Source organism: Drosophila obscura, unplaced genomic scaffold (genome assembly GCF_018151105.1).
Source record: "Drosophila obscura isolate BZ-5 IFL unplaced genomic scaffold, ASM1815110v1 contig_25, whole genome shotgun sequence".
Taxonomy (NCBI): domain Eukaryota; kingdom Metazoa; phylum Arthropoda; class Insecta; order Diptera; family Drosophilidae; genus Drosophila; species Drosophila obscura.
Window position 1 is genome coordinate 3,012,748 of NW_024542812.1, and position 14,056 is coordinate 3,026,803.

Genomic DNA, 14,056 nt, shown 5'->3' on the forward strand with positions numbered 1-14,056 from the left:
CGAATTAATTTATAATTAATTGCGATTAATTGATTTAATTGATTTTCACCGCGGAGCGATACAAAAATACGTCTGTAGTCGTTGACGGTTGACGAAAATCTAAAAACGCAATATCGTAGAGAATGCCCATATCTACCAGATTGCCGAATCTGAGCGATATCGGATCATAAATATAGCCAGAAAGAAGAAATTCATTTTCTGTTGGTTCTTCCGCCCCCTCCTGCCAGAGACACGCTACTCATTCTCTTTCTCGCTCGCACACTCTGCCGCGTTCAGTGCGCGAACAACCCCTAGCGGAGGAGATGTAGAATATGAATGGTACAGCTATAATCTACATCAGAGATGGGCACGCCGTGGCTCTTTCAGCTCCCGCGGCTCTTTCCAAAATGTTTTTCGGGAGGCGCCAGCAAGTCGTCTCAGACGGTCGTCGCTCGCGTTCAGCGATCCGGTAAATTTTTACAAAAACAATGCCACAGAAATTTGGCGTCAAAGAGACGGCAAAAATGCTTCGAAGCCCCTGAAATTTTAGAATATTTTTTCTAAATTAAAATTTAACAACAAACAACCAAGTTTGGTGGCTGCCAATTCTGTATATCTTAACGAAAGACGGAAGACTCAAAAAAGCGACGTGCGCTCGATTTCAATATTAAATTTCGACTTGTTTTCCTTTTCGTTATAAAATATTCTTAAGCCTAACTTATCTAGGGCGGCGAAGCGGGGCGAATTCGCCAAAAGCGAGAGAGAGCTTTATTGCGCTCCTTACTATCTCACACTAGACTTCAAATTTCACCAAAATATAAAATTAGCGTCGTGACGCGACACCGGCCCCGTTGAAGGCCTGTGGGACTTCAACCCATCGGCAGAAGCGCCAACTTATGTAATGGCCTCCTGTAGACCGCTCCGCTGCTCGTCCTGAGGTCGACCACCCTGACCTTTCCGTCCTGCCCGGCGTGTGTTGCGACGACCCTTCCGAGGAGCCACTGTTGGGGCGGAAGGTTGTCCTCTGCGACAATGACGATTGACGACAATCGCCTTCAATCTCGACTTTGGACTGCTGCTGGTGCCACTTGCATCTTATTTGCAAGCCCAGCACATACTCCCGGGACCATCGCTGCCAGAACATTCGCCTGGCTGACGAGACATGCCGCCATCGCCTTAAGCAACTCAGACCCTCCTGGTCCGGGGTCCGGGGTGCTGGGGGTGCGATGAGCGGCCCGCCTGTCAGCAGGCGCCCGGGAGTCAGGGCGTCTCCGTTGAGGGCACGAGTTGAGCACCGCCTCGATGCCCACCATCACGCTCTCCAGCTCCTCGGCGGTGAAGAGCGCGCTTCCGGCCGACCTCAGCAGGAGGTTTTTGGCCGACTTCACTCCTGCCTCCCACAGTCCGCCCATGTGCGGAGCTCGAGGTGGCAGGAAGGCTAACTCGCAGCCGCTTCTCGCTGCGAACTCTCGAATTGCGTCTGCTTCCGTCTCTAGCGTCCTCCTCAGCTCGTTGAAGTGGAGACTTGCTCCGACGAAATTTGTCGCGTTGTCGCAGTTCACGCGGAGCGGACATCCTCGACGACCAACGAACCTTTGAAAAGTCAATATGAAGGAGTTAGTCGTTAGATCGGAGACAATTTCTAAATGAACCGCCTTGGACGCAAAACAGACAAATAACGCTATGTAGGACTTATAAGGGGGCCTTCCACGAGTTTTTAGTGTCGTATAGACTGGGCCACAAAAATCAACGCCACATACTGCGAGCCGGTCTGCGGGTAGATTTCCCATCATTTGGAGTCTGGAGTCGAGGCTTGCATTTAAAGCAGCGAATTCACGACCTGACCATTGCCCTGCAGACCTCCTGAGCGTTTAGTATCCAAACACGCTGCCTAAGGATGCTCATAAGTGCTCGTGGGCCGGCATGAAAATTCGTTTGATGCAGATAGCGAACATAGGTCTGCACAAACTGCGAGCGTTTTGTCAACAGCAGCGGAAACTTGGCATTGTATGACATAGGAGCGTTAACTATTCGCCCCCAACTCGCAACAACGAAAAAGAGCACCAAGTCCCCATTTCTTCATTGATAAAGGGACCGCTAAAGACTGGGGCCTAACCTGGTGCCTTTACGAACCCTTTCGATATCTTCCTGATACTCGTTTTTCTGGAGTAGCTCGACAATTTTGTGAAAAGCCTCATCGTACTCTACTGGGGACGGAGTGACTTCAAATTTAAGATTTTTGTCTTTGCATTTTCGGATGAAGCGGAACTCGTAAACGAACACACGTCTTGAGCGGCGGTACTTTCGACTTTGTAGTCAACAACGAGACCTTGAAACCTTCTGCAGTCTTACTACGGATACAGACGCATGCTCCATAAGCTCTCATGGAGGCGTCGGCAAAGGCATTTACTTGAATCGGTGAATGGGATCAGTATGCACAAAGCGAGGTATGGCAATCTTCTCCAGCTCACCCAAGGATTCTTTTAGAAAGTTCCAAGCTGTTTCCAGATTCATTGGAATTGACTCATCCCAATCTAGTTTGTTAAGCCACAGGTCCTGCTTTAGGATCTTTCCCTTGATTACCAAGGGGCTTAACAAACCAAGGGGTTCAAACAGCTTTGATGTCACCGATAATATGTTCCGTTTTGTGGCTCGGAGACCCATGACAGAACTGTCAATTTGAAACCGAAAGACGTTTTCGTGCGGTAGCCACGATATTCCTAACGCCTTGGTTGACTCGGATTCCGAAATCGTTATTGGTTTAACTGTGCTCTCGGATGCTGTGACCTCAGGTGAGTTCGAGAATCACTTTGTTAGCTCAAACCCTGCGGTTTGAAGAACCTGTGCCACGTCAGACTTAATTGTCTTTAACTCCTCCACGCAACCAGCACCAGTCAACATATCATCGACATAAAAGTCGGACCGATAACTTTAGCAGCCTTTGGGAATGAGAACTTTGCAGACTCACTCAACCTTTTCAAACACCGAATAGCCAAAAATGGGGCAGGTCTGATTAAAGTTCTAAATGAACTGCTTTGGACGCAAAACAAACAAAAAGCGCGATATAGGACTTGTATGGGGGCCTTCCTCGAATTTTCAATGTCGTCGAGACGGGTCCACAAAAATCAACGCCTTAAATTGAAAATGGGCGGAGAGCACGGAGCCGGTCTGCGGGTAAAGTTCCCATAAGTTGCGTCAGCAGTCGAGGCTTGCATTTGAAGCAGCGGATACACGATCGAACTATCTGACTACAGACCTCCTGAGCGTTTACGAGCCAAACACTCTGTCGAAGGATACTCACAAGTGCTCGTGGGCCGACATGAAAATTGGTTTGGTGCAGATGACGAACATAGCTCCGCACGAACTGCGAGCGCTTTGTCAAATGCAAACGGAAACTTGGCATCGTATGATATAGGAGCTTTAGCTAGTCGCCCCCCTAATCTCAACAACGAAAAAGTACACCAAGTACCAGTGTCTTCATGGATGAATGGGTTCAACCGCTGAAGACTAGGACCAACTCTAGATCCTTTCCGAACTTTGTCGATTTCTTCACGATACTCGTGATGTTGGGTGATTTCAACAATTTTGCGAAGGGGTTCATCATACTCGGTCGGTGAAACCGTTTTTTCAAACGTCAGGCTCGGGTTCTTACATTTTCTTATAAAGCGGAACATATAACAAAACACTCTAAGCAGCTTGAGGTGTGACGAGAATCCCTCGATGACATCTACTACATCCGAAACTTCCACGGCAGCGGTCAGCCCGTCCGCGTTCTTCCTCTTCTCCAGCTCAACATCTTCTGATAGCTCGAAATAAGGGTTTTTAGGCCAGTTTTCTTCTTCATCCTTTAGAAATGCGGGTCCTTCAAACCAGATTGACTGGACGATTTCCTTGACGTCACAACCTCTTGACACAATATCTGCTGGGTTTTGTTTTGTAGGGACATGCCGCCACGTAGCTTCATCTGACCACTCCTGAATCTCAGCCACCCTATTCGAAACGAACGTCGACAACGAAGATTGATGCGACCGAATCCAGTGAAGAGTTACTTCAGAATCTGACCAATAAACAGCTCGTTCGATAAGGACCTTTAATAGGGGCTTGATTCCAGAGATCCGCGAGAAGGTGAGCGGCACATAACTCAAGCCGTGGGAGCGTTTTGGTCTTGAGCGGCGCTACTTTGGACTTTGAAGTCAACAATGATATTTTTAAACCTTCTGCAGTTCTGCTACGGACATAGACGCACGCTCCATAAGCTCTCATGGAGGCGTCAGCGAAGGCATGTATCTGGATCGGTGACATCGGATCGGAATACACAAACCGAGGTATGGATATCTCTTCCAATTGAGACAGTGTATTTTTCAACATATTCCATGCTGTTTCCAAATGCATCGGAATCGACTCATCCCAATCTAGTTTGTTAAGCCAAAGTTCCTGCAATAGGATCTTGCCCTTTATGACGATAGGACTTAACAATCCAAGGGGGTCGAACAGCTTCGATGTCACCGACAGTATGTTCCGTTTTGTCGCTCGGAGACCCATGACTTCATTGTCAATTTTAAACTGAAAGGCATCTTCCTTAGGCAACCATGAGATTCCTAACGCCTTAGTCGATTCTGAATCCGAGATCGTTATGGGTTTTGCTGTTCTCTCAGATGCGGTGATTTCAGGTGAGTTCGAAAACCACTTCGCTAACTCAAACCCTGCGGTCTGAAGAACCTGAGATACTTCGGACTTAATTGCCCTTAGCTCCTCTACGCATGCAGCACCAGTCAACATGTCTTCAACGTAAAAGTCGGACCCAATAACGTCAGCAGCTTTAGGGAATGATAGTTTCACAGACTCACGCAACCTTTTTAAACACCGGATAGCCAAAAAGGGGGCTGGTCCAGTCCCATACGTCACGGTGTTAAGCTTGTATAACCTCAAGGACTCAGATGGGTCTCTTCTCCATACTATCAACTGAAACTGCCCATCCGCTTCATTCACCATCACTTGGCGATACATCTTTTTTACATCGGCAGTCAGGGCGAACCTGTGCAGACGGAAGCGGAGCAACGTTGAGTATAACTCCCCTTGAATAGTCGGTCCGACCACCAGAATGTCATTCAAGGCCACCTGAGAGGACGTCTTCGAAGACGCAACGAACACGACGCGAAGCTTGGTGGACGTACTTTGGGGCCGATGGACACACTGATGTGGAATTACGTAGTGTGGAGCAGAAGGAACAGTATTGTCAGTCGGCGACATATGACCTAAGGAGAGGTACTCTTCCATGAATTCCAAGTACATTTTCTTCAACTCAGGGTCGCTGGGCAAAATTTCTTTCGAGCGACAAAAACCGCCGTTTATCAATCTCGAAGGAATTGCCCAAGCAGTTTGGATCGGATTTAGACGGCAGCCGTACTTCAAACCGACCTGAAAGCAAGACTTGAGTAGTCTTTCTATAATGCTCCTCACATAACTTGTGTTCAGGAGATAAAGACTTTTTAGAAGATGGCAATTCTTCTAGTGACCAAAACTTTTGTAGTGTGCTGTCGTCCCCCTCGTCCATTTCAATATTAAATTTCGACTTGTTTTCCTTTTCGTTATAAAATATTCTTAAGCCTAACTTATCTAGGGCGGCGAAGCGGGGCGAATTCGCCAAGAGCGAGAGAGAGCTTTATTGCGCTCCCGCTTCGCCCTAAACTATCTTACACTAGACTTCAAATTTCACCAAAATATAAAATTAGCGTCGTGAGGTGCGATCTCGAGATTGCAACAACACATCATGTGTCTTGGGCTACATGAAAATCAGGGCAACAACAAATTTAAAGGGAATTGCTCAGCTGTCGACGAGTTCTGCACTGAGGAAGAAAGTTTTGCATTTCTTACTTAGTCGTTTTTCTAGGCGGGCACGAAGGCACGGAAAAATGACTGAAGAAATAGAACGTTCCGAATTTGAGAGGCGATATTTTTTTACAACAGAAGATAATTCCAGATTTGTGAAGTGCCTAATTTGTGAAAATGTAATAGCAAAAAAGACTTATAATATTCGACGACACTACATTTCACAACACGAAAACTCATATGGCTTGTTGAAAGAAAAAGAAAGGTTCGATCTTATTCCTAAGTTAAAAGCATCACTCTCCATAGGAATAATAAAAGCGGAGCCAGGGCCCGTCAGTAACAAAGACACTCTACGAGCTTCTTTTATTGTAAGCTACAAATTGGCCAAAGCTCAAAAGTGTTTATTGTACGGAGAGCTTTTTAAATCTGTCTGCATAGATATTTTGAATTGCCTGGATAAGCAAGGTGTGGAAATGAGCCAAATTGTGCAACAAATACCGCTTTCTCGTCGAACAGCGACACGAACAATAAATCAAACAAGCCAACAGTTAAAAGAAAATCTTAAGGAAAAATTAAGAAAATGTATCTTCTACTCGTTGGCAGTAGACGTTAATGACGTTGCGCAAGTGCTGATATTTATAAAATTAATTGACTGCGATTTTCATGTTTAAGAGGACGTTTTAAACTTAGTACCTTTACATGGTACAACAACAGGCGCGGACATATTCAGTGCAATAGAAATATCGGTCAACGAAATCGGTGGATTCAAAAAACTTTGCGGCATGTGCACCGACGGAGCAAGGAGTATGCGTGAAGCTATCATGAGCTGCTACATGAGCTCAAAGCGCAGTATGGTGACCTTAAAATGTTTACTGAGGTTCGTTGGCTCAGCAGGGGAAAATGCCTGGAGCGTTTTTTTTTCTTTGAGAAAAGAAGTTTTAATATTTCTCAAGAAGCACTTAAAAAATTGCATTCTCAAGTTGCATTTGTAACAGATATTACGATGTATCTGAACATTTTAAACTCACAGCTTCAAACACCGAAACAGTCAATGGTGACGATGCTATCAAGAGTTGATGGATTCAAGAGAAAATTGGGTATTTTGCAAAGTGATTTAAATCAAAATTGCTTAAGTCATTTCCATCACTGTCAGGAACTTATGACGGAATATCCAACATTACGTTTCTCATCATATTCAGAATACATACTACAATTAAAAGAACTGTTTGAGCAGCGATTCACACATTTCGACGAAATTAAAAAGTTAATAAAAATATATGTAAGCCCAAAAGCGATGAATATTGAAGAACAAGACGCACAATTACAAATGGAGCTGTGCGATTTACAATCTGACTACCATTTACTGTCTGTTAAGGAGTCCGGAACGGAGTTTTGGAAACAAGTGTCGGCAGAACAATACCCCATTTTAAAAGCGTCAATGCTTAAATTGGAGGCATGTTTCGCCAGTGCTTATGTTTACGAATCAGCTTTTTCCGATATAAAAGCCATAAAAAATGCATATAGAAATTGACTAACCGATATAAACCTATCCGATTTGTTAAGAATATCCATAAGCTAAGATAATGTCGACTTTGACAAACCAATATAATTAAAATAACTGAAAAATTTTTGCCAGTGTATTCACTTTGCTCGCCCATTCTGTCTGGCCACTAACCATACAGTATACAGATGTGCCAGTTTATACACCGAACGTGTCGCAGCTGAGTTTTCTGTCCCAGGTCCCTAGGTCTTCGGCTGTTGGACTAGAGACGTTCAGGTAGCGGACCTGAGACGTTCGGGTCGCGGACCTGTGACGTTCGGGTAGCGGACCTGAGACATTCGGCATTTTTTTGACATGTTCGATTCATGACGAGATGCGAAACCAAGCCGAGAATTGCAAATGTATGTGTGGTACACAGGCACGACAAAATATTTATCAATTCTTATTTTCCGAAAGCGTTTTGAGTTTGTTTTGAGTTTCGTTTCCAGGTTACGTAAATGTGTGTGTGCCATGTATTCACACATACTGTGCTTGTGTGTGGGCTCTTCAATTTTTGGCCGGTTGAACTGAATTTCGGTTTTTCGTTTTGTTTTGAAGGGATGATGTTTAAAATTCTAAAAAATGATAAGCTCAAAAATGTATATACTGACTGAGTACGGGTATAAGTAGAGTCGCGTCCCCAGAAGCGACTCACACGTTCCTTCTCATTTATTTTTTTGTATGATATAAAATATTTGATTTTACAAAGCTGTACTTTTATAATTTCAAAGCAAAACAATGTACTGTGCATGGTAGCAATCAGCTGTTCAACAAAAACAGATATCTGAATTTTATGTTAAACTTAATAAAAATTCTTTTAGCGAGACTGTTGGCCAGCGAAGAGCTACGGAGGCAACATATTAAAATAGAAACCTTGCAGCGCAGGCTTCTCAAATGCGCATCGGACTCGTTTTCGCGTTCAGACGATACGTACGTGGTTTTTGTGAATGTCTTCTCAAACTACTGCTACTACTGCATTACAATTAAGAGTTTATGGGAAAGTAAGATTCGAATCGTTTTAGGTTTGTTTTATGGGTTTATTTAATTAAATCGATGGATAAATTGTGCGCGATTTTGATTCCGTTGAAAAATCGGTTTGTGGCACAGGGGAATGGAATGGAAGAGGAATGGAATTGAGGTGAAATTCCAGAGGAAGTGATTTCTGTGGCACCCCTTTATAATTTCCATATAATTATCCTTCATATAGCTGCCTTAATTAGATTATATTTGTCTTTATTATTTAAAACCCAGTACTCAAATCAGTTAAATTTTTTGTCGACCGAATCGTATGGAAACACCAATCGGAGGTCCCAGTGGGTCGGGGTACGACGAAATCAACAACAGAGTGGCAAAGCCCCACAGAGCAATACTTTTCCTTGTGCTCATATTCAACGCTGCGCTTAGGTTGAGTTACTTCCCGAGAGCCTGGAAGGGCATCCGCATTGTCATGCTGCCCAAGTCGAATAAGCCTCCGGAAGACGTAGGCCACTATAGGCATATTAGTCTGCTTCCCACCTTCAGAAAACTCTGGAGCGCTGCATCCTGAGGAGGCTAATGAATACCCCAGCTGTAAAGGGAGCGATATTTGTTATCCTCCCGTTTGGGTTCAGACTGAGACATGCTACACAGGGTAACGGAGCTTATTATGGACGGGTTCCACAGGAAGCAGTACAACGTGTTGGCGTATCTGGATATCCTTCGACAAGGTATGGCGCGCCGGTCCTATGATCAATCCTCAGGTCTATCAGCTAATCGGCAACTTCCTGAACCGAACATTCAGGGTAGCGCAGAGTAGTCTCTTCTGAGAGAGGTATACGAGCAGGAGTGGCCCAAGGCAGTGTACTCGAGCCAGCCGTATTTCTGTACAGCCTGTTCACTCATGACATGCCGAAAAGCTCCGGTGAACCCGGAGAAGTGCGTGGTGGGGACAGACACGCTCCGAAGAGAAACGTGCCGCGAATTATTCCTACACGGTGAGATGCTGGAGCAGAGGAAGGAGTGTAGATACCTGGGAGTCACACTAGAAACTCGTCTGACCTTTGCCAGACGTATCAAGATGGTTAGAGGTGCCCTGGAAACGAAAGCTCTACTGGCTCCTAAAACCCAACAGCAAGCTAAGTCTATCCAACAAGATCCTTATCTACAGGGTTATCTTGGCGCCCGTATGGATGTGTGGCGTCCAGGTGTACGGTACGGCAGCCAAATCCCACCTGAATAGGATCTGGGTGTTCCAGAGCAAGGTTCTCCGTATGGCAACTGTACCTGACTGGTATATCTGCAACAGGGACATCGATAGAGGTACTGGGGTCGCCCCCGTTAGCGACATTATAAATGCGCAGGCAGAGCGCTATCTGACGAAGTTTAGTCATCACCCGAACGTTTTGGTAAGAAGACTCACGTGGAGCAGAACCAGACATCGACTCAAAGGAATTCACCCGGTAGACCTAGCTAAAAGGAAAATTCAATAAAACCTAACACTACCTGAACCATAATTGCACAACCCCGAGTAACGCCCCCAATTTTCCCGTATTTATTTGTAAATCATGTAAAAAGAAATTATTCCCAGTTCACGGTGGTCGCCGGCAGTTGCACGAGAGAGGTTTTCATCTGCTGCTGCTTTGCCAATAAAATATCGGGAAGCCCAGGATATGTCTGGGGAAGAGCGACCCTAGCCGAAAAAGTGCATTTCATTAACTTTGTTTACTTTAAACCAAACCTAACAGCTGTTCGAGTGCAGTGCACACTTCTTGGTCACACTACTCGCCGCTAAAAAAATATATGGGACATCAAAATGTGCTAACAAATAGCAAACATTTTTTGGAACTGAGTACTAGGCTTAAATCCTAGTAGTCTACTAGGCTTAAAGCCTAGTGTTACAGACGCGCTAAATTTTCCGTCGACCAAACGCCTATATTCCTCTCGCTGTCCAGTGTGATCTTAGAGGTCAAACTGCATGCTTTATGGTTACACTGTTTTGCGTTTGTTTACAAACAGAAATCTGTTTAAAATTTTGGATTATAGCAAGCAGAAATAATAATTTATACTATAAATTTGTAGAAAAAAGCGGCTATCTCCGCAACGCGTGCACCAAATTGCATGCTGTTTTTTTTTAATGATAGCCAGAGAATGTGACCTGGTTTGCACAAGCAAATTTGTACTTTTCTATAAATAGGTTCCTCAAGAATTAAAAATGAATAAAAAAAATCTTAAATTTGGTCCAAAAAAGTGTGTTTGAACGCCTGGTTCATTTCATTTCATTTCTCCGCAACGCGTGCACCAAATTGCATGGGTTTTTTTCAGTTTTCACTTTTCTATAAATAAGTTACACAAAAATTAAAAATTAATCAAAAAAAAAATCTCAAATTTGGTGTAAAAATGTGGGTTTGAACGCCTACTTCATTTCATTTTGTGTCATTCTGTAGAACAAATTTGGTCTAAAAATGTGTGTTTGAACGCCTATTTCATTTCACTTTGTGTCATTCTGTAGAACAGAACATTTGATGATAGATTTTGTTTTTTATAACTTTTTGTGTGAAAATTTGTTTTCTGAAAAAATTGCAATTTGTGTAAGTATATTTGTTGCTTTTGAAAATGTCTGCGTTTTAAACCAACCTGTGTGGTTTTTAAAGTTAAATGTCGAGACGATTAAATTTGGGTCGGCGAACGCGAAATTCGTTTCAAGTTGTGGCTTCAAGGAGCCGTGAAAGTAGGCAAGACATTACATATCGCAATGAAAATAATCGTCTACGCACAGCAAGGTCCCGTTCAAATCAACGGAACAATGATGCAACAACAACTGCAAATGAACGTCGTGATATTCAAAATCTACAAGGTGTTGCGTTCGCGTACAGTAGTGTCACCGATTACGCTTCTCATAGGCAAATTGTAATTGGTCCAATGAACGACCGTTGTCGCCATTGTCAGGCATTAAAATTTAAAGGTGAAGCAAATGGGATGTGCTGTGCGAGTGGTAAAGTGAAATTGCCTGAATTAGGCAGCCCACCACAACCATTGAGCACATTACTTAATGGATTGACACCTGAGTCTAATCATTTTTTGAACAATATAATTCGAGTTTTCAAATGACATCTTTTGGCGCCACAAATATTATAAGAGACAACTTCATGCCAACGTTTAAGGTAATTAAATAGTTTTGTTTATGCAAATTGTACGTTTGTTCTCATTCTATCATATATTTTATTCAGATTCAAGGTCAAATATATCATCGAGCTGGCTCTTTGTTACCTTTCGACAACGCAGACCACCAATTTTTGCAATTATATTTTATCGGGAACGCGGAAGACGAAGTTGATCGTCGGTGTGCCATTATTACCAACACGCGGAGACAAATTATTTTCGATTTGCAAAATATGTTCCATGAGCACAACGAATTGGTTCAGGTTTTCAAAACATCGCTTGATCGAATGCCATCTGACGATCATAAAATTGTTATTCGAGCTGATAAAACACCGGTTGGCGAACATGCAAGGCGTTTCAATGCACAAACAGTTGACGAAGTGGCAATAGTCATAGTTGATGAACAATTTAATAATCGTGATATTGTGCTTCATCGTAGAAATGAACAACTCGAACGTGTATCCGAGACTCATCGCTGTTATGATGCACTACAATATCCCATATTGTTTTGGAGCGGACAAGATGGCTATTATTTCAACATTAAAATCATAAATCCAGTAAACGGTCGAGAAGGAACAAAGAAAGTTAGTGCTATGAATTATTACGCATACAGGCTGCAGATACGGCAAAATCAAGACAACCACATATTGAGGTGTAGAGCACTTTTCCACCAGTATATTGTTGACATGTATGCAAAAATTGAATCGGAACGGTTAAATTTTCTTCGATTCAACCAAATTCAAAATTACGTTCCGAAGAGTATGTTCATTTGCGTGATGCCATTAACAACGATGGTAATGCACAAAACGTTGGAACTATGATAATATTACCGTCATCGTATGTTGGAAGTCCACGTCATATGTTTGAGTACGCGCAAGATGCGATGTCATACGTTCGCCGTTACGGTCGACCAGACCTCTTCATCACCTTCACGTGTAATCCGCAATGGGAAGAAATCTCGGAATTATTGTTTGTTGGCCAAACATCGAAAGATCGCCATGATATTTTAGCACGTGATTTTAGACAAAAATTGAAATCACTCATGGATTTAATTGTCAAACACGGTGCATTTGGGTCTGTTCAATGTTGGATGTATTCAATTGAATGGCAGATACGAGGTTTGCCTCATGCGCATATTTTAATTTGGCTGATTAAAAAAATAAGGCCGAATCAAATTGACGATGTGATTCCGGCAGAAATTCCAGATCCGACAGTGGATCCTGAATTGTTTGAAGTGGTCACCAAAAATATGATTCACGGTCAATGTGGTGCGTTGAATTTGAATTCACCCTGTATGGTTGTAGGGAAATGCTCCAAACGTTTTCCAAAAAATTTGGTCTCCAAAACGGACGGGCAACGATGGATATCCCGAATATCGATCAAAATTCGGTTACTTTGAGAGTTAAAAATCAAGATTTGGAGATTGATAATCGTTGGGTTGTGCCATATTCACCGTTATTATCTAAGATTTATAAAGCGCACAAAAACGTAGAGGTCTGCAATTCAGTTCAATCTATTAAATACATTTGCAAATACATCAACAAGGGCAGTGATATGGCTGTTTTTGGAGCAGTTGCTAATGTTACCGATGAAATCACTCAATTTCAAATGGGCAGATACATCAGTTCAAATGAAGCAGTATGGCGCATATTATCGTTCCCGATCCATGATGGGCACCCAACTGTAGTTCATTTAGCTGTTCATCTTGAAAACGGTCAACGCGTTTTTTTCACACCCGGAAATGCAATGCGAAGAGCTGCGCAACCACCAGCAACAACTCTAAATGCATTTTTTTCGTTGAGTCAAGCTGATGATTTTGCGAAAACATTGCTATACGCCGAAGTACCCGAATATTATACGTGGAATAATTCGTCAAAAGTTTTTCAAAGGCGAAGACGCGGAAAAGCCGTTCATGGTCAGCCAGTATTGTTTCACTCAGATGCGATAGGACGAATTTATACAGTTCATCCTAACAATCAAGAGTGTTATTATTTGCGATTGTTGCTAATGAATTTAAAAACTCAATGAGTGCCAATAAGTTTGTGATGATTAATTTAAAGAATCATGGTTATGAACCTATAGTTTTTAATCATTTCGTTTATAGAACGGGTCTAATTTGTAATATACCAACATCCATTTCTGACGAATTATTAGCTGAATACATCGACTCTCCGGTTCCTATTGAGAAATTGATTAGAATTAAAACAAGAGATAAGAGTAACAAAGATTTATTTGTTCCAACTTCAAGAGTTAAACTCTTGTTTAAAGGTGCACAAATTCCTTGAGAAGTTGCATTTCTTTGTACAAAAGTACCAGTGATTCATTATGTTCCCTTTAATCAATGTTATAGATGCTATAGATTTGGACATTTTGCTCAACATTGCAAACAAGCAGAGCAAAAATGTCATAAATGTCCACGTTCGCATTCATTAGAAGCTATCTGTACTGATGTGATCTGTGCAAATTGCTTTTGTTTTTTTGTTTTTTCCATTTATATATCTATTATTTTCTTTAATTCTTTTACATTGATTCTAACTATCTCTATGAAAATACTACAATACAACATTCAAA

The 14,056-nt window shown here is 42.6% G+C and overlaps 1 long non-coding RNA gene across 1 annotated transcript; it reads left to right on the plus strand.

Moving 5' to 3' along the window:
• Positions 1-10,881: 10,881 nt before the first annotated feature.
• On the plus strand, positions 10,882-13,726 carry LOC121404584. Its single transcript, XR_005968085.1, has 3 exons — positions 10,882-10,914; positions 10,978-11,487; positions 11,554-13,726. It is a non-coding gene; the product is annotated as an uncharacterized LOC121404584 (long non-coding RNA).
• The last annotated feature ends 330 nt before the right edge of the window (positions 13,727-14,056 follow it).